Here is a 19705-nt window from a genome sequence, read left to right as displayed (position 1 = left end):
GACCACAGACTAGACCAGCCTTCTACTTTTGCAGACAAGGAAGCGGAGTCCCAGAGAAGGAAAGCAATTTGTTTACATTCACACAGCAAGACAGCGGCAACACCAAGGCAAGAACCTCTCGCTTAGATCCCTCTGCTCCCCGGTGTTCCTTCCTGAGTTCCCTCATCCTGCCCTCCTGTTGCAAAAATCTTTCTGAACTTCTCAGTCCTCTTGGGGACAGAGCCCACCCTCTCCCAGGGACCTAAGGGCAGGGGGCTCTCACCTGGCTGTCAGAGGAGTGTGCCTGGTTCCCAGATTTGCTAAGGAGTCTGAGCAGGCACCCACGCCTCGGTGGGGTTAAGAAGAACATAGCTGGGGGTCCCTGGCCGGCCCCCAGAGAGGGGGCCCTGCAACCCAACCCTATCATGCTGCTTCTGGCTTCGGAATCCGCCCCCAAGAGGCCCTATCCTTTCTCCGGTGGTGCTGTTTTGGGGCAGGCCTCCGGATGAGCTAGAGCCAGGAACGGGAAACCTAAGGCCTGCTCTGCGGGGGGAGGGAGAGAAGGAGGCCACAGCCAGGGGAGCTGGAGATGGAAAATTAGCCTGCACGTTGGGTCCTAGTCTAAGGAGCGAGGAAGGAGGTTCGGGAGGGGGCACCGCCAGGGTACCAGGCGCAGAGACCCGGAGAGAGAGTCACAGAGGGAGCCCGAGCACCGACAGAAGTCCGCGGGGGTGGGGGACCACGTGCACGGGGCGGATCCGGGAGCCCCAAGTCGAGGGTGGGAAGAGCCAGCCCGGGACGCACCTTCCCGCGCCGCGTCCCGCCCCCTCCCGTGCGGGCTGCCGCCGAGCGGGCGGGCGCGTCGCTCCCAAGCCGGCCTCTGCCAGGAAGAGCCACTTCCCGGACGCCGCGGGAGCCCTGGCGGAGCTATGCGAAGAATGTCCGCGCTGAGCCCGGCGGGTGGCACCTCCCGGGCCCGCGCCCCCGAGCCGCCGCCGCCGATGCCGCCCAGCGGAGCGTGCGCGCCCAGGGCAGGCCACGCCCCCGCCCCGCCCCCGCCCCGCCCCCGCCCCGCCCCCGCCCCGCCCCCGCCCCGCCCCGCGGAGCGCGGTCGCCGTGACAACGGGATTACAGGCGCGGAGCGCTGTTTATTCTCAGCCGAGTGCCAGGAAATTCGACGGGGTGGCTGCCAGGCGCACCTCCCTGGGGTGGGGGGGGGTGGCGGGAGAGGGAGGAGAGAGGGTGGACCAGCGCGCCCGGGGCTCCTGGGGGAGGGAGGCGGCCCTCCGTCACCGGGGGTCACTGACCCCTCCGAGGGGAGCTGCTCAGAGAGCACTGAGTCTTTCCCGGCCAGAAGGGAATCAAGTTTTCTCCCCCCAGGGGAGCCAAGTCTCCCTCCAGGCTGGCTCCGATGGCCCACCCCCACCCCGCCCCCCAGCGCACACTCCTCTCTGTTCTGGGATCCCGTCCTGGGAGCCTCCAGCCCCCAGCCCCTCAGTCCCTCATTTGCTCACTCAACAAACAACTACTGGACACGTCCAGTGTGTCAGGGGATTGAATGTAGGACAAGACAAGGCCCTGATTGTCCTGCTCTCCTGAGGTTTACCGGGAGTGACAATGAACTAGTAAATCCACAAATACAATAATTACAGATTGCTATCAGGACCCCAAAGAAGCATCTTCAAGTCACATTTCCAGTACGCCCCACATCCACGATCCTGTCCCACCCTCGGGTAGGCTGACCAGCTTGCCCTGGTTTGCCCAGCCCTGTCCCAGTTCACTCTGAAAGTCCAGCAAACCAGGCTAGTTGATCACCCCACCCTCAGGGCAGAATGCACCCATTTCAGAGATGGGGAAACTGAGGCCCAGCATACCGGGGCAGTTCTTCCAAGGTCGTGGGGCCAGTTAGAAAGAGAACCGCAGCTGGACGCCCTCTGGCTGAGAAACCAGGGCTCCTTCAGCCAAATACCCTTCACACAGACCCTCCTTGGGCCCCCCGAAGCACGGAAACACCTGCAGCCAGCCCCCAGGGACCGGATGAAATTGCTGACTCCCAGACTGCAAGCTGGGCTCCTTCTGAATCAGAAGCCCTGGGGATAGCCCGGGACTCTGCATACTCAACATCACTCCAAGTGACTCTCCGACCACTCCATGCTGCCTTCGGGGAAGACAAGCCTGGATCCTCCCCTCTTCCTGGGATGGGGAATTTCCTTCTTGAACCTTGACTAAGCCCATCTGGGAAGTCAGCTGGGAGGGAAAGCCTGGGTTCACTGCCCGCACCCCGCCAGGCAAGCGGCAAGTGCAGGCAAGTGCAGCCCTTCCCTCTCCTGGGCTCCAGCCCCTGGGCCCTGGGCCTGAGACCAGGGGGCCCCGTGCGGGAGGACTACGGTACTCTTTCTCCCCCCAACCCCCGGTGTTGAGCCCTCACAGCTGCGCTGTGTTGGGAACAGGCCAGGCATTTGTGAAATCCTTGGGTGAGCCTGACCCACTGTCATGAGGACCGCCTGTGGAAGCTGGTGCAGGGAGGGGGATGGGGGGCTGTTCCCAGAAGCGGGGAGAACTCTGGACTTCCCACTCCCGAGTGCTCTGCATTGCAGCACGGCCTTAAGCAACAGCAGTGGTCTGGAAGGCTGCATTGCAGAGAACCAGAGGCCCCAGGCTCTCCTCTGAAAAGAAACTAGGGCTCTGAATGCTGAAACTTCCACGCGCCCCTCCTTACACGTCACGGCTGCCGTTCACAGTGAGGACCAGGCCCGGCTGTAGAGAAAGGCTGAATCGGGGCTCGACTGACAAACAGAAGAAGGAGAAGAAGAAGATAACCAGAATGCTAGTTTGTTATGTACATTACACAAGAAAATGTATTTCCTTTTTAAAAAAATGATTTTATTGATTCATTTGAGAGAGCGGGAGCACGAGCTAGTGTGGGGGCAGAGGGAGAGGGAGAAGGGGAGCCCAGGACCCCAGGATCAGGACCTGAGCCGAAGGCAGATGCTTAACCCACTGAGCCACCCAAGCGCCCAAGAAAATATTTTTCCTTTCACTCCGTGCTCCCCAAATCTCCACTCTTCCCTTGGAACAGAAAACCTTACCTAGTATCTATACCACACAGCATGTTAAAGACATGAAATAGAAAACCTGGTCCTTCAGGAAGCCGCCCTACTGCCCAACCGCAGGGGGCGCTGTTCACAATATACTCTTTGCGGTTGGGGTCCCAGGAGGTCACACGGTGGGGGGCTGCTGGGTTTGGGAATTTTAGGGTACATTAGCAGCGCCAGACCCTTGCCTTAACGACGCTCCAGGGCAAACCCAAGGCTGGTAGGCACTGTGTTCTGGGTGCTGCGGCCAGGGCTGGAGATCCATGCCAACCAAGAAGCATTTAGCCTTCGGGACACTTACAGTCTGAAAGGGGAACCAGACGTGAAAACCAAGAAGTATCCTAAAAAGGAATGGCTGTAAAAATAAAATGTTATACAGCCTACAGCGGGGGGCCCCCAGGAGGAAATGACCTACAGTGGTTTCCCAGAAGAGGGGCCACTGGTGAGCCAAGGCTGAACAGCAGTTGTCCCTCCCACAGGCAGGCGGCGTGGGACACGGGGCATCCTAGTGATCTGAAACAGGGAAATGGCCCGGAAAAGGGAAAAAACCTTAGGGAACTTGAAGAAGTTTGGTATGTCCCCATCGGGCACATCCACGCCAGACTCATCGTCTAAAAATACTGCTTTTGTGACATCACATGCAAGGCCCACCCCCGTAGGGTCCACACTGGTTCCTTGGACGTCTTCCTCTCAGCCGGGTTCCAGCGCGCGTCAGGCTCTCACCTGAGTGGAAACCCGGCCTCGCCAGCTCCCCACCCCATGCACCCCATGCTGGCAGATACACTTCCTTACGCCAGGGTGCTCTCCTCATCTGCCCACCACAGGAGTTCCCCGCCCCCGTGCTCCCTTGTGAGCCCATGTCCTGGCCTGTTGGGGTTATCCCACCCAAAGGCTCAGCCTGCCCGCCCCCGCCCCCTGTCCCTCTCTTCGAGTTCTGTCCCTCTTTTCAGGCTGCCTCCTTTCCCGCCTCCTCCCTGAAGCTCTCCTGGACTCACACAGTTCTGAGACCTCTCTTCCCTTGTAAGGCATCCGGGGACCATTGCTACTTGTTTATCACCTGGTCACATGGTGTTATGGTTTCTTGATTTCTTCCCACCTGGACTGTGAACACTTAGAAGGAAGAAACTCACTCTGCAGATGCCTGGGGGGCTCAGTCAGTTGGGCATCTGGTTTCGCCTCAGGTCGTGATCCTGGGGTCCTGGGATCGAATTCTGCGTCGGGCTCCCTGCTCAACGGGCAGCTTGCTTCTCCCTCTCCTTCTGCCTGCCTGTCTCTCTCTCTCTCTGTCAAATAAATAAATGAAATCTTAAAAAAAAAAAAAAGAAAGAAAGAAAGAACGAAACTCACTCTTGCTCATTCCCTCAATGATTATTTACTGAACGCCTACTCTGTACCAGGCTCTGTATCTGTTCTTTTATGTTCTTCACAAAACCCACCAGATTAGGACGTGCTAGTGGAAGCCCACCAGGCACCTGACCCAAAGCTGTACAAAACAAGATTGTCTTTAAATGATGGGGTTTCGGAAGTCGTTAGAGTATTAAGTCATCTACAGCTTTTTACTTTGGGATGCAAACAGGCTTCTTTTATTTTTAGTACCTTATGTTCGCATAGATGGCGTTTCTGTGTTTCTCAAAATGCATCCTAATACGTGATATCATTCCATGCTCCCTATTCGCCTCCGATGCAAGGGAAATGAAATGGATTGTATGTCGCCGGAGAGCAAATCGAGGTGTGGAGGGGGTTTAGACCTGCCGCAGAGCACACGGGTAATTAGTGGTAGAAGCAGACTTGGAACCCTCAACACCTGGCTTCAAGCCTAGCACCCTCTCCACTACTGCTAACATCTGCACGTGAGAGCACCCACCATCTAGCAGCGGCTGTGAAGGCTCTCCAGGCAGCTGGGGCCACAGTGGCCACTCATTAATGAGACCAGCTCAGCCCGTGAGACGATCCTAGGGCTCTCGTTCCACCTGTCATCTGTGGAGAGCTTGGGCGGTTGCAGGGGGATGCCAGGATCATCCCACCTCTCAGCAGGAGGGAGCCTTGGATGTTCAGGGCTGGTGCTCCCAACAGGCACAGACTTGCCGAGGAAACTCTAGCGAGACCTCTGGCCAACCCCGATGTGCAGGATTTTGCTTGACGTCTCAGAGAACCCCGATGTTGTCCTAAACTATTCTTTCTGGAAGCTGGGGGAAGGATGAGATGACCTCCACGTCACTTTTCTGCTACAGAATCCCTATGAAAAGGAGGCTGGAGGGAGAGGAGCCAGCGCTGGGAGGGAGGCAGGCTGATTTCCAGGAGGGGTCCTTCAGCTCTCCACTGCCCTTTTCAGTGTCCCTTGGCTCTTCATGAAAGCAGGCGAGGGGGTCTGGCAGGAAAGCCACCCAGAAGATATTCAGAGACCAACTGGCATTGCCCCATGGGGGCAAGGGCAGTCAATGGCTGTGGACTCCTGCCCTACATTGGGGCTTCCCCGCTGGCCTCCTCAGGCCATCACTCCAGGGTTTGGCTGAGAAGTCAGCAAGGACCCTGACCAGACTATGGCCAGAGCCCTGGAGTGGAGGGGAGGAGCCCAGGAGAGTGGCCCAGCCCGCCGGCAGGCACACTGCCAGACCTCTCCAGTCTAAGAGAAGGAACTGAGAAGGTCAGCCAAGGGGCCCAGCTGCAGCAAGAGACCTTGTGCCCCACGCCAGGCTAAGGACTGAGCCGCTCATTCTTGAGCGCAGGAGGGGCGAAGCCTGGATGCAGGCAGAGTCTACAGGCCCTGGGGGTGGGGGTGTTCCCGGGCTGGGCTCTGTGGCTTTTAAGACAGACATCTGGAGAGGGTTAGATGCCCAGTAGAGGCTGCAGACCCCCAGGAGACAGGTTGGGGAAGTGGTCGCAGAGGACGGGAGGGCCTCCTGGTCGTGGACAGGATGGACACACTGCTGTGCGCATGCGCTGCTCAGCCCATTCTGAACTCCGTCTGTAAATGCAACACGCGGTACCGTGGGCGGGATGGGCGGTGTGCACTATCTTTCCGGGGCTTGATGCGTGACGGTGAGTCACCCCAGTCTAGGTCCCCCACTGTGACCAACACTGCTAACCAGGTGTTCCCAGCCTTGGAGTCAGGACTCAAACAACGGAATCAGCCTGCCCTGGGTGTAGGCAGAACTCTGCTGCCTGGCCTCAAGGGCCCTTCTTGCTGGCCTCCGGAGGGCTCCGTGGGAAACAGACAAGGACTGCGGGAGAATGGTGCTGGCCTTGGTCTCCCCGCCCCGCGGAGGAAGAACAAGACAGGTTCACCATCCCACAGTCCTCTCCTTGGCCCCAAGCCCAGAGGAAGAGTGCCCCCCCCCAGCGTGTTTTATTCATGTCACACTTTCATGGCTGTGCTTCTAGTGTGCCAAGCTCTAGTCTCAGCGTTTGAAACATACAAACAGCTGTGCCTTGGGTGGCTTTGTGGGTTAATTGTCTGCCTTCGGCTCAGGTCATGATCTCGGGGTCCTGGGATTGAGCCTAGCATCAGGCTTTCTGCTCAGCAAGGGGTCTGCTTCTCCCTCTCCCTCTCTCAAATAAATAAAAATAAATGAAACATATGAACTTGTTTAATTCTCCAGCAACCCTATGAATTAGGTCCTATTATCATCCCCAGTTTTTCAGTGGAGATTGTTGCCAAACAGGATGTATTGTGACTTGCTCCAAATCCCACAGTGAACCAGGAACAGAGCTGGGGTCCAAACCCAGGCCGCTGGGCTGCAGTGGCCCTGCCCGCGGCCAGCCCCTGCTAACCCCACTGAGGTACTGGGTACTGGCTTTGCAGTCGTAGAGGGCAGAGTGCCGGCTGTGATCCCAGTGATCCCAGATCACTGCTTCTTGGCAAATGACCTTGGGCGGGCACGTAACAGCCTTGCCTTGCTTTCTAATCTCTGCAAGGAGGATCTCGAAGCCCGCTTCATGTGTTATAAGGGGGATACAAGACCACGTCACAGGATTATTATTCTTATTAGCGGGAGCTCCCTGGGACCAGCAAGACCTGAACACTTCCCATTCACCCGCCATTCAGCCCCACACACTCCTGCTTGGAGGAGAGCTGCAAGGCTCGGCCACTGGTTCCCTGGTTTCCTGTCCCCGCGGGTGAGGAAGACGCTGAGGGAGCACTTCTTCCCGTCTCCTCCTTGGTCCCTTCCAGTTTTTGCTTGGTGTGCATGCTACGTTTCCTTCTTGTTTTCCTCAACTGCCCTCAGCATGACATTTGGTGGTTGTACAAGTGTCCTGGGGCTGCCATGACAGAGGACCACACAAACCGGGGGGTTTAAAACAATAGAAATGGACCTTCTCAAAATTCTGGAAGCCAGAAATCCAAAATCAAGGTGTCAGGGCGGCTGCACCCCCTCCGAAGCCTCGGGGGCTAGGGGGAATCCTTCCTTGCTCGTCTCAGCTTTGGTGGCTGCCAGCGGTCCTTGGCAATTCTGGCGGGTAGAAGCATCAGTCCTATCTCTGCTTCTGTCTTCACGCGGCCTTCTTCTGTGTGTGTCTGTGTCCAAATCTCCTCTTCTTATAAGGACACCAGTTATTGGATTAGGGCCCAAACGCATCCAGTATGACCTCATCTCAACTAATTCTATCTGCAAAGACCCTATTTCCAAATTAGGTCCCAGGCACACACACCATAGGCACATGAATTTGGGGGACACGATTCAACCCAGTACCGTCGGCTGGTTCTGCAGGCTCTCAGATTAAGAACATTTTCTTTCTTTCCTTGCATCTTTCAGGAGGAGCCTGAGAAATGTGTCCTTCCTTGCTCTTGGGCAGAGAGACAAATGGAATGTCCCTTTACGCCCTGTTAAGGACACCTTGAGCAAAGGACAGGCTGAAAAGCACCCAGGGATGGAAGGCAGCATTGGCCAGGCCAAGGGTTGCATGGCCCAGGTCAATGTCTCTTGAGGAGGGAGCATACGGAGGGTAGCCTGGCATGGTCTAGTCCTTCACAGACATCGCCTCATTTAGCTGCAGGGATGTTTCCTGCATTTCTCTGGGGAAGAGCTCAGCCTTAGCAACCTCAGACGGCCCCTCACACAAGAAGGAGTGTCCCCCAGAAAGCTTATGCTGAGCTACCATGGGCGAAAGAGAGAGAGGGAGGTAGAGCCACGGGGCCAGGCGTGGGAAACCTGGCCAGTGCCACAGTTCCTTGGCAATGTTACTCAGGGAAAAGTCCAGGGAAAGTCCAGCAGCCAGCTCTTTGCAAAGCCCTGGGTGTCTGGCAGCGAGGTGGACATGAGCACACGGCGGATGTTCCCATTGAAGCCAAACCACCAGGCTGGGGAGAGCTGGAGATGTGGCGCTAAGAGGTCTCCATCATCAGAGAGGAGGAGGGAGGGAGGGAGAAACCCGCCAGAAGCCTGCTTGTCCTGTGGTTGGGCCGGCCCGCCAGAGAGGGGCCCTGGTGTAGGGAGAGCTCCCAGTGTGAGAAGTGGGGGCAGGTGCTCCGAAGGCAAAGGCCAAGTGTTCGGGTGCTGTGAAGCCCTCCTCAGAGGGGTCTGTAGCCCCTTGCCTCTGCCTGCTCACCCGCAGCTGCGGACTCTGGGCAGACCCCAGGCTCAGAGAGGCTCTCTGGAGTACCCCGGTCTGACTTCTAGAACCAGGGAAAGGGCCCAGGGAGGATGCCAGGAAGGCACAAGGTTGTGATCTACCTGAACCACAGGAAGGGGCCGCCCTGCCCCAGCAGCCCTGCAGGTGCTCTTCTAGGGACAGGAAGTCAGCTGAGTACCGAGCAAGCGGTGCGGGGGGAGGGGCTCGGGCACCTGGGCGGGCAGCGGGGCCGTCCGCTCTTCCCACACTCATGGAGTGGGGATCAGGAGCCTGAATTTTCATCCTGGTGCAGTTTGCCTCCCCACAGCTGGGACACCTGGGTAGGTCTCTAAACCTGCTTCCCATCTTCCCAGGGTTGTGGTGGCCGGTTCAGTAAGTGAGCACCCCCGTGGCCTAGTACGCAAGCAAGTGCTCTGTCAACACTGGCTTCTGAATGCTCCTGGAAAGGGCTGAGCCCCTCGACAGACTTGATTTTTTTTTTTTAAGATTTTATTTATTTATTTGACGGAGACAGAGATCACAAGCAGGCAGAGAGGCAGGCAGAGAGAGGAGGAAGCAGGCTCCCTGCTGAGCAGAGAGCCCAAAGCAATGTGATGCAATGCGGGCTCGATCCCAGGACCCTGAGACCATGAGCTGAGCTGAAGGCAGAGGCTTAACCCACTGAGCCACCCCGGCGCCCCCAGACCTGATTTCTTACAAATAAGTGGCCTGACCCGCCGAGGGGAGAAGGGGTGAACTTCTAGGCAGCACCTCCTGGTCGACTAATCTGGGGGGGGGGAACAGTGACACCCTGCCCCCACTTCTCACACTGGGAGCTCTCCCTACACCAGGGCCCCTCTCGGGCGGGCCCAACCACAGGACAAGCAGGCTTCTGGCCAGGCGGTAACAGTAAGTCAGGCCCGCCCTTCCTTACATGGGGCACCCCTGAGCCTCCGTCCAGAGCCTGGCTTCCCATAGAGGAGGAGACGGGGATAGAGAGGCCTTTCCTTGCCAGGTGCACTGGGCTGGCTCTTAACCCCACCCCCAGATCGTGCTGGTCTTCCCTGCGATTTTCAGGGGCCGTCTTGTCCTGGCAGCCACCGCCAGACCCAAGCTGCAAAGGGCAGCTGAAGCAGCAGCTGCTGTTCCGAGGGAGAAGCTGACTCACTCCGGCCAGGCTGCGCCCTCCATGAGCCTTTCTGGACCTCAGCCTGGGATTCCTGCAGGTTCCGATGACAACAAGTTGGACCATCTTCTTTTTTCTTTTTTTAAGATTTTATTTATTCGACACAGAGAGACACAGCGAGGGAGGGAACACAAGCAGGGGGAGTGGGAGAGGGAGAAGCAGGTTTCCCACCGAGCAGGGAGCCCGCCTTGGGGCTTGATCCCAGGACCCTGGGATCATGACCTGAGCAGAAGGCAGACGCTTAACCGGTTGAGCCACCCAGGCACCCCTGGACCATCTTCTTGTATGAGGTGGGTTCCAAGGAAACCCAGACGGGAAGGGAGGAGAGGAAAGGGCTCTGGCTGGCCCAAGTGTTGATGCTCTGCGGCAGGTCCAGGCAGGGGGTGGGGACAGGGACATAGGACAGTGACATGGGAAGGCCTAAAGGATCCCCAGGCCTGAGGGAGGAGGAAGGGGGCGGGGAGGAAGCGAGGACCCCATTTATAGAGCACAGGGCACACATGACATAATTATTCTATTTTAATCAGCGCTACCCTGTATGGTAGATATGACTTATCACTGGTTACTGGCCGAGGAGACTGAGCCTGGAAGCCCGTGAGTGGAGGCTGGGTGAGGGAGGGAGGCTGCCCGGGAGAGAGGGAGGTCAGGCACCTAGATCCTCCCCGGGACCCCTTGGCCCGGGGACTGCAGCTGACCGCGACGCCGCACTTCAGGGGCCCCGCAGGAGCGCGGTGCACACCCCGGAAGGGGGGTGGGACAGAGTCCCTGGAGGCCCGCCCTGCGCCCCCCCACCAGCCGGGCCGCGTGTGCCCCCGCCCCCGCCGCCAGGTCCGTGCCCATGGCAACCACTCCTGGGGCGACGTGTACAGGGGGAGGGACCGCGCCGCCCTCCTCTGACCGCAGGGCCGCCGGCCGCGCATTCTTCAGCCCTTCCATCAGCGCGGCGGCCCCCGACGGGCTTCCCCGCAGGCTGTGAGGTCAGCGCCCCACCCCGCCGCCTCCGGGGCGGCCTCCTCCCCGGACCCCGGTCCCCGCGTCCGACCCCGTGCCTCGCGCCCCGCCCCCCTTCCCTGCCCCATCTCCCCCGGCCCCGCAGCTGGGATCCTGGCCTCCGCGCCCCCTCCCCGGTCCCCGCCCCGGGGATCCCGGCCTGCGCCCCTCCTGGGGTCCCCGCTGTCCCGGAGCTGGGCGGCCCCTCGCGCCCTCCAGCCGCTGCGCGCGGGGCTCCGGGCCGAGCCCTATTTCGGGCGCTGGCGCTGCGGGCCCGGGCAGCCCTGCCCGGAAGGGAGGCTATTCTGGGCCGGGCCAGCGGAGCAGCTGTGGCCCCAGGGCTTCCCGGCAGGGTGCGCGCCGGGGACAGAGGGCAAGCTAGGGCAGGGCTCCCCTCCCTCCCCACCTTCCTCCCGGGCCGTGCCCAGCTCCCTCCCCTTTTTGGCCAGACCCAGGTCCTTCCCTAGGCCAGGGACATTCTCTGGTGCCAGGTCACCGGCAGAGTGACCACAGCACACCCTCTTCCAGTGCTCCCAGACAGCGCTGCACCCCGAGCCTCTCCACCTCTCTGTCGGGATGGTCTTCCTAGCACCCTGTGCTTGCCTGGGCCTGGCCTTTGTCCCCCTGTGTCCCATTTGCCCGCCTTTCTTGACTGTAACCCTTAACCCATGTGTCCATATGGTTCAATGCCAGATAAATCGCCAGCGTCGCGTTCAGGATGGATCCCCCCAAATGGTCATGAAGTGAAAGTTGTTGAACTGTCGCATTTAGGACACCAAACTCCAGTCCCCCGGGGTCTTAAAAAGAATGTAAAACATTCTGTTCTGCAAACCTTTTTGATGATTGTAGTAGGTTCTTGCTGCCCCCTGGGCCCCTTCCCCCACCAGAGGGAGTGACCACTTCCGTGGAGGACCTTGGAGGAGACCTCAGGCATCCGCATATGTGGCCTGGGTCCCCTTGGGCTTACTCTGACCTTAGGACCAATTGCCGGACTCCTCGGGGCCACATTCTTCCATCTGTGGGCCAGGATAAGAATCTCTGTGGTCTGTCCCACGTCATGGTCATAAGGAGACAGAGGACAGGCAGCGTCATCAGAATCCAAGCCACTGCGTTATCTAACCCAAACCCCTCTCTCCCGAGCAGGTTTCCCAAAGGGAATGTGGGAGGACGCTCAGGGAAGGGAAGAGGGGGGAGCTGACATCTGTCCTGTCCGTGCTCCCAGCCCATGAGGTGTTGTAAATACTCCCTGTTTCTTAAACTTGAATGTCAGCGTAAACCCCTTGGATCTTGTTAAAATGCAGACTCTGGTTCTTCAAGCCTCTGGTGGGGACTGAGGTGCTGCATTTCTAAGCAGCCCAGGTGGTCTCCCTCCTGCCAGCCACTCTCCTCGGACCACTGGCTGCAGCAGGAGGGAGCAGAGTCAGTGGGCTTGCTTGACACGCATAGGCCCCCGCTGGCCATGGAATGTCCCCCTCCCCTCCAGCCTCTGCAGCTGGGGTCCTCCAGATGCTCCAGCTTTGGACCCAGACCCCCATCCCCTTTTCTTTTTCTTCCCGGCACAATACCTGTGAGTTGCAAAACAAGTACTCGATGTATACTTATCCTCAATAAACACAAATACAAAGTAAGTTATACGTGAGTAAAGAATGAAACTTGTCCCCATACCCAAGGCCAAATACCATCTAGAACTTACTACTGGTTCTTTAACTGATGCCATCTCATTTTGTTTACACTTTGGGTTAGCCGTGGTTAACCCTGGAGGATATGGGTAAAAGGCCATGTAGAAAGTCACCAAACCAGGGACGGCAATCTGGTGAAAGAGAGATGGGGAGAGTGAGAGCGAGAGAGAGAGAGAAGAAAGTGTGCTTCAAACGGGGGCCCAGGAAGAGGTAGGAACCACTTTCTCCCCCGAGAACCACTTTCTTCCCCTTCGTGTCCATCTTTCAGGGCAAGCTGGAACAGTGGACGGGGAGCCCAGGCCCGCCAACACCCTTTCTCATGAATAACTCAGCCACCCAGAGCTCGGATGCACTTGTCAACAGGTAGTTTACTTCCAGACCTGAGGCCTGCCGGAGCCTTCACACTCACGTGCAAATGGACGGGTAATCAGTTGGCGGTTAATTAAAAGTGGGCGCCCCCCCGGGGAATGCGGAATCGCTCCATCGGAGCCCAGTGGGGAAGGCAGCGTTTCTCAGGGGTGCGTCTGTGTGGAGGCCAGAGCGCGCAGAGGTGGGGTTTTGGTTTCCTGAATAGTATCTGCCGGGTCTTGGAGGGTGCTTGAAGTCCAGGGGGGGCCGGGGTGCTGGGGCCAGAAGACCTGGGAACCTGGCGGACTAGGTCACGTCCCGGCCCCACCCCTCACTGACGGAGCTGTAAAGAGAGGAGGCTCCGGCTTGGGGTTTCCGCCTGACTTGTGCTGCTCTGGGGGGCAGAGGGGAAGGGGGGCTGTGGGCTGTTCTTTTCCTCCTGTCTCCTGTTCACCAGCCCCACCAGGTGCCCCAAGTCTATTCCTCAATTCTGGGGCTGAAATGAGACGGACAAGTTAATTTCCTTTAAACATGGACATTTTCTCAGACTTGGGTAATTGGGGAAAAACCACCGGCCTCCTTTCTCAGAGGGAAGGACCAGGGCCCACGCGCGGGGCGTGGGGGAGGGGCGCACAGGAGGGGACTGGGAAATCTCACCGTTCTCACTTCTGCTTTGCGGGATCCCTCTCAGCTCATAACTTCCCCTGAAGTGGCCCACTGGCCATTTGCATGCGTCTCGTTGAAATTCCGAAGGGGAGGGCCACCCTCTCCCCACACCCCGGCCCCCAGAGGGTAGCTGGAGCATCACTGGGGAACCGAAGGGTGGGGACACGTCGCTGTGGGAGGGCAGAGACTGTCCCAAACCTTCCCCTGGCTGATTCACCCTTATTCAATACATGGGCCATTTTCCTAGAATGTTGCAACAGTGTTATTAGGGTTTTTCCAGAGATTTCCACTCAATGACCCAACCCTGAGCCCCTCAAGTGGAACCCAAGCTGATGCCCACTACAGGGGCTGGGCATTTGTCCTCTGACCTTGGTGTCCCCTCTGTTTCATGCTTTCTCAAGGCGCAGAGCTCGGTCTCCCCAGAAGGACCCATTGTACAGTCAGCTCTGCACACAGCAGGCCCTTGGCGTGTTTCTCTTCCTTAATACATGTTTGTTTTATGGATGGGATGACTGGAAATTACTTACCCCTGATGAAGAAACAGGAAAGCAACAGAGTTTTAAAATCCTTAAAAAAAAACAATCCATCCCGAGCCTTACCCCCTTCCTCTTTTCATCCCTTGACTTTCTGTCACAAACGCTCCCATCCTAAACCTTAAAGGCTTCCTCCTGAGAGTCGAACGGGGAGACTGAGTCTCACTCCCCTTTCTCTCGCTGGTCCCTGGGTTTATGTCGCAGGGTCAAAGCTGCATCGGTTTTTGTGAGTTGGGATGAGTTGGGATGAGTTGGGATTCCGTGGCCTCTCTCGACCCCTTAAAGAGGCAGACGCGGCACCATGAATTGGTCTTGGGCTGGGATCAGGGACCACCTTTGAGGGGGTGTGTGGCGGTCTTCAGTGCAGTGAGGAGGCTGGTGTTTGAACTCTAGGAAAGGAATGTCACCGTGGGCTTATGGGGAATTGTCAGGTGGGTACCCTATTTAGGGGATATTTTTTCAGAAAGTTCAGGGAATTCTGGCCGACAAAAGCTATCCGTTCTAAGAGTGAAAATGGGCCAAGGGAAAATGAGAAACGAGGGGGAAAAATCAGAGTTTGGACAATCCAGGCACGGAAGGTCTCCGCGAGAAAGGTTAGTGGGTGGACGCAGGGAAGACAGCACTGGGGGCCTCGTAGGGAGGAGCAGAGGTCATATTTCAAAAGGCGCAGAGAAGGAGGAGGGAAGGGGGGGTGTTTAACCAGAAGTGAGTGCGAAAGGACAGACCCAGCACCTAGGTGAGAAGACTGGATTGTGTCAAAGAGGAAGGAGAACAGACTGCTTTTATTAAACATCTACTGTATATGGGGCCACCCTCAACGTCTGTCAGTTCTGTCCAAGCCCTTCCTACAAGAGGGCAACTCCAGGTTACCACATCCTTGCCCCTTCTCCAGAAACCTCCCCGGCCACGAAGACCCCTCTCAGATTTCCTTGCTTCTCCGTCACACTCAGAAAGAAAGCAGGACAGGGCAAGGTTGAGGGGGAACTGAAATCCCGTGGGGCAGGAGTCAGTAAGAAAGGGCTGGACACCCTGAATCAACTCAAGGGCCCGCCCACGGCTGTCATCCCAGGAGAGGACACACCTTGCCCCCCGGGCTGGGGTGCGGTGCCTCTTCTGTCACCCCCGAGATTGGGAGAGGGGTGGGACGATGGGCAAACCAGGCCCCTGGGGAGCATCCCCCAGACTCGAGAAAGTGGAAAGCAGGGAATGGGACAGTAATCGCCTCTGAATCATTAAACAAATTCATTTGTTCATGCCCTTTGTCAACAGGTGTTTATGGAATGTCCCTAAGGACGAGCTACCGTGTTAGGCACTAGGGGTGAACTCTTAAATTGGGGTAGACTGTTCGCTAAAGGCCTTAGCAGCTACAAGAAGGAGATGATGGTGTGTAATTATTGCAACGGGAAACACTTTTACCAGGGACGTACAGATAAAACACTGTTGGGACTCGAAAGGCACTTAGGAGAGGCAGACTGGAGTATCTGGACTGATTTCAAGGAAGGAACCAGAAGTGGTCACGATAGGTATATATATACCAGTGTTTATAAAGGTTAAAAAAAGTCGGAATTCACTCACATGGGATCTGTTGAACAGGCAATGTCCTTATGACGGAATACTACGCAGCCAATAAAAAATTGGTGTGTAGCTGTACGTCTATTCATAGGTGAAGATGTTCACAAAATATTAGTGAGAACAGATCACAAAAGACTATGTTTTTTTAATTTTTTTTGACATATGCATTTCTAGATGTTTTTAGAAACTTGTCAAAGTACATACCGAAGTGTTTAAAGTGCTTACTTATCTCTGCAGATGGGGGTTTAGAAGGCCATCAGATTCTTTCTCATTTATCTCTATTTTGGAATTTTAACAAAATGAATACTATTCTTTTTCAAGGACAAGGAAAAAAGTTAACAATTTACTATCAGCAACTCAGGCCAACGTGAGTCCTTTCTTCTTTGGTAGGATGCTCAGATGGTAGAGGGGTTATGGAGAGAGAATGTCTTTTTTTTTTTTTAAGATTTCATTTATTCATTTGACAGAGAGAGAGAGATCACAAGCAGGCAGAGAGGCAGGCCGGGGGTTGGGGGGGGGAGGCAGACTCCCCGCTGAGCAGAGAGCCTGATGCGGGGCTCGATCCCAGGACCCTGAGATCATGACCTGAGTTGAAGGCAGAGGCTTAACCCACTGAGCCACCCAGGCGCCCTAAGAGAGAATGTCTAGATCCCATCAAAACATCTGACTGTCTACGATGACGTTATGGAAGACACGGGAACGTAGCCTAGAAAATAACACAGTGGTAGCAGGTAGCAGTTCCTCAAAACAAACCCAAAGGCAACTGATCAATGAGCAACGCCATCGGGAGATGAGTCTCTAGAGATGTGTAAGGCTCTGGCCCAGACCAAGGCCCATTCAATATTTTCATCAATGACATGAGTAAGGAGCATGAAGGCCTATGATCAGATTTTGAGATAAAACTGGGGGTAACCCAGCTCATCTGGATGCAAACCTACAAGAGGCTAGAACAGGAGGTGGAAAGACACAGGATTAGGGCATAGAGTCCTGAATGAGCTGCCCCGGGGGCCCCAGGACTGGAGAGCCTAAGAGGAAAGACACAGAGGCAGAGGCTGATGGCATGTAAGTTCACACTAGGGTGCCACGGGACACCAGAAAGCCCCCACACCCCGGGCCGTCATCGGGATGGAACGGTCTCCAGTCCTTTGTGAGCCGCCGTGGGCACCGTGCTGGGCAAACATGTTTAAAGAGCAATGTCACAAGGGCGTCAGGGGGACAGAAAGGTCTGAACACTCACATCCCGGAGGGGCAGGAAATCTCCCTGATAGAAGTCAGGATATGTCCCCCCGTCCCCCCGCCCTGAGAGGAGAAAGCAGGACGGGTCTCACCAGCTAGTGGATGATCACAGGGACATGCCTTCCCCAGATCAGAGAACAAGGGAGGTTTCTAGGAGGCCAATTTCAACTCAACACAATGAAAGGGGAAAATGCCAGATCCTCAGAGCATCGTCCTGTGCGGGTCTCCCAAGAGCCCACGATGCTGTCCAGGGACAGGGAGGGAGGCGGTGAGTCTGCCCTGGCGGAGGAACTCCAGCACAGGTGGGCTGACCGCCCAGGAGGCCAGACCAGAGGACCCCAGGGCCCCCTTCCAAATCATTGGCAGTGCCCACCCCAGGGCTGTGTGTGCACCCAGGCAGTGGAAAGTGACCCAGACAGACCTGGCCCTCGGGTGGGGGTGGCTCTGGGGGGACAGACTAGCCATTGGAGGGATGACAGCAGCGTGGTGATAACACACAGGAGGAGGGGGTCAAGGGAAGGAAGGGAAGAGGGAACAGAAAGCAAACTCAAGAGAGAGAGAGGAACAAAGAGAAGCCCGGAGAGGGAAACCAGGGAAACCGGGGGAGCAGATGGGAAGTGAGAGGCTTGATAGCCCTGGTGGGAGCCCGCAGCAGGCGGCCTGGGACGGGAGGGGCGGGGTGGGCAGAGACCCACTGGGGGTGGGTGGGAGGGGGCAGGGTTTGCAGCAGAGAGTCATCCCCGGTCCATCCAACACTTGGTCCACCTGTGAGTCATGCCTGAGTGCCTCAAGCTGTCGGGAACTGCAGGTGCTAGGAGCCTTCAGAAAACTCGGAGCTATAACCCCGACCAACCCTCCCAGATTCACCCGCGAGCTGGGGAGACCAAGCATGGATCCATGACCAACGAAGGAGCAGCACAGCCCTTTACAAGGCGGGAGAGGGCAGGGTGGACTTTGGAGTCAGGAAGACCCGAGTTCAAATCCAGATGTGGTGCTGTGCAACCTCAGGCAAGTTTCTTAACCTCTCTGAGCCTCCGTTTCCTTCTCTGCTATGAGGGTAAATGAGATCATGGATACATAAGCACGGGGTCCTTTCCCCCAGAGCAGGCCTTAACTTTGAAGTGAGGAACCTCAGCCCTAAGCGAGAAGAAAAGCTGGAGAGGTCAGGGAGTCCTGGAGGCACGGCTCAACGTTCATTCAGCAACTAGGTGCTGGGTTTGAACCTACCAGTGAGGGAGCAGATAGGTTCCCAGGACTGGTAGTCAGAGCAAGAGGGGGATGCTGTGTAGCTTGAGCTAAACAGGCTGGAAGTAGCCTGGGCCCCAGGGAACGGGGCTCCCGGGCATCTGCCCGGCCGCTGAGTGCTAACAAGGCCCTGCACATGTGAGCAGCTGGGGACAGCCAGCCGGGTCAGGGGCCTTGGCAGCAGCTGCTGCCTTTGCAGACGGTGGGGAATTCTTAAGGAGTGTCCAGCATCGTTCATGTGCCCACAAGCGGTGGGAACATGCCACAGGCTGTGGGCAGAGCTGGCAGAGGGCACATCCAGCCACCCTCCAGAGGGCGAGGAAGGGCCCACCCCAGCCCGGTGCTCCAAGCCCACGTCCTCTAGAGCGGCCCTCCCTGGAATTATGACTGTGAGGTGCAGATCCCCCTCTTCGGGGGGCATCTCTGGCCGGGGACCTCAGCTGCTATCCCGGCCTCCAGGAGGGAGGGTGCAAAGCCACCCCGTGAGTCACTGTGCCCACTTCCTGCCACATAGAGCCCTCGGCTGAGTCACCGGCCCCCCAAAGGGAAAGACTGGCCACAAGGCCGGAAAGCTGGAGACCCACGGAGCGAGCGGGGGGTGCTGGCGCTGCGGGGCCACGGGGCTATTCTCTCCCATGGCCAAGGTGCGTCCGCAGGAGCGGGAGTCCTCCCAGCGGCACCAACCCGCCGCCAGCAGGACTGGCTCTTTGCTGGTATCCGTTCCCCCCACCATACCCTTCAAAACAAAGCAAAACAAGAAACCCCCACTTTTTATTTTGAAATAATTTCAGGCTGACAGAAGAATTGCAAAAGTACTACAAACCATTTCCCGATACTCTTCGCCCCGACACCCCCAAAGGCAACTTGTTGCCAGTTTGCTCGCTCTACTGTTTCTCTTTCTGCTGTTTCCTTCCTGGGCCATTTGAGGGTAAGTTGCAGACATGAGGTCTCTTTCATCCTGAAACACTTCCGGGTTGTACGTCCCTCCCCGAAAAGAAAGGGGTTTTCTTGGAGAATCACAGCTCACTCAGCAACCTTAAGGAGAGACCTTCATGGGGGCGCCTGGGGGGCTCAGTTGTTACGCCTCTGCTTTCGGCTCAGGTCATGATCCCAGGGTCCTGGGATCGAGCCCCGCATCGGGCTCTCTGCTTGGTGGGAAGCCCGCTTTCCTGGTCCTAGTTCCCCTGCTTCCCCTGCGTCTGGTCCCTCTCTCACTGTGTCTCTTTCTGTCAAATACATAAATAAAATCTTAAAAAAAAAAAAAAAAAGGAAAGGCCTTCATGTCCGATGATATCCCATCTTAGATGCGTCTGGCCTGTATGGAGGACTGGGCTGCGTGGGGAGGGGTGGTTCACCCCCCCCAAACCTGGCCAGGGGCCAGCACCCCCAAGTTCTCCCCGCCGCACCTGGGGTGCTGAAGGACCACTCAGCGTCCTTGCAGCCAGGGACGGTCATTCACTGGGGAATGAACCTTGGACCAAAGCGGGGATGGGAACCCGTGTGCGACTTCTTCCTTCCTCCCGGCACCGGGGCTCAGGTGGGTTGTAGTCAGTTTCCCGAAAGATACCCCGGGAGACAGGAGACGCCCCACGTCCTCGGGGACAGATGGTCACACAGGAGTCCTCT

At 57.1% G+C, this 19705-nt stretch overlaps 1 long non-coding RNA gene across 1 annotated transcript; it reads left to right on the top strand.

Moving 5' to 3' along the window:
- The first annotated feature begins 10374 nt into the window (after positions 1-10374).
- On the top strand, positions 10375-19330 carry LOC308357746. Its single transcript, XR_013968233.1, has 4 exons — positions 10375-10404; positions 12748-12902; positions 17696-17842; positions 18871-19330. It is a non-coding gene; the product is annotated as an uncharacterized lncRNA (long non-coding RNA).
- Positions 19331-19705: the final 375 nt, after the last annotated feature.

Source organism: Martes martes (assembly GCF_963455335.1).
Source record: "Martes martes genome assembly, chromosome: 16".
Classification (NCBI taxonomy): Eukaryota; Metazoa; Chordata; class Mammalia; order Carnivora; family Mustelidae; genus Martes; species Martes martes.
Note: the sequence above shows the minus strand (reverse complement) of the source record. Positions and strands in the feature narration are given on the sequence as shown.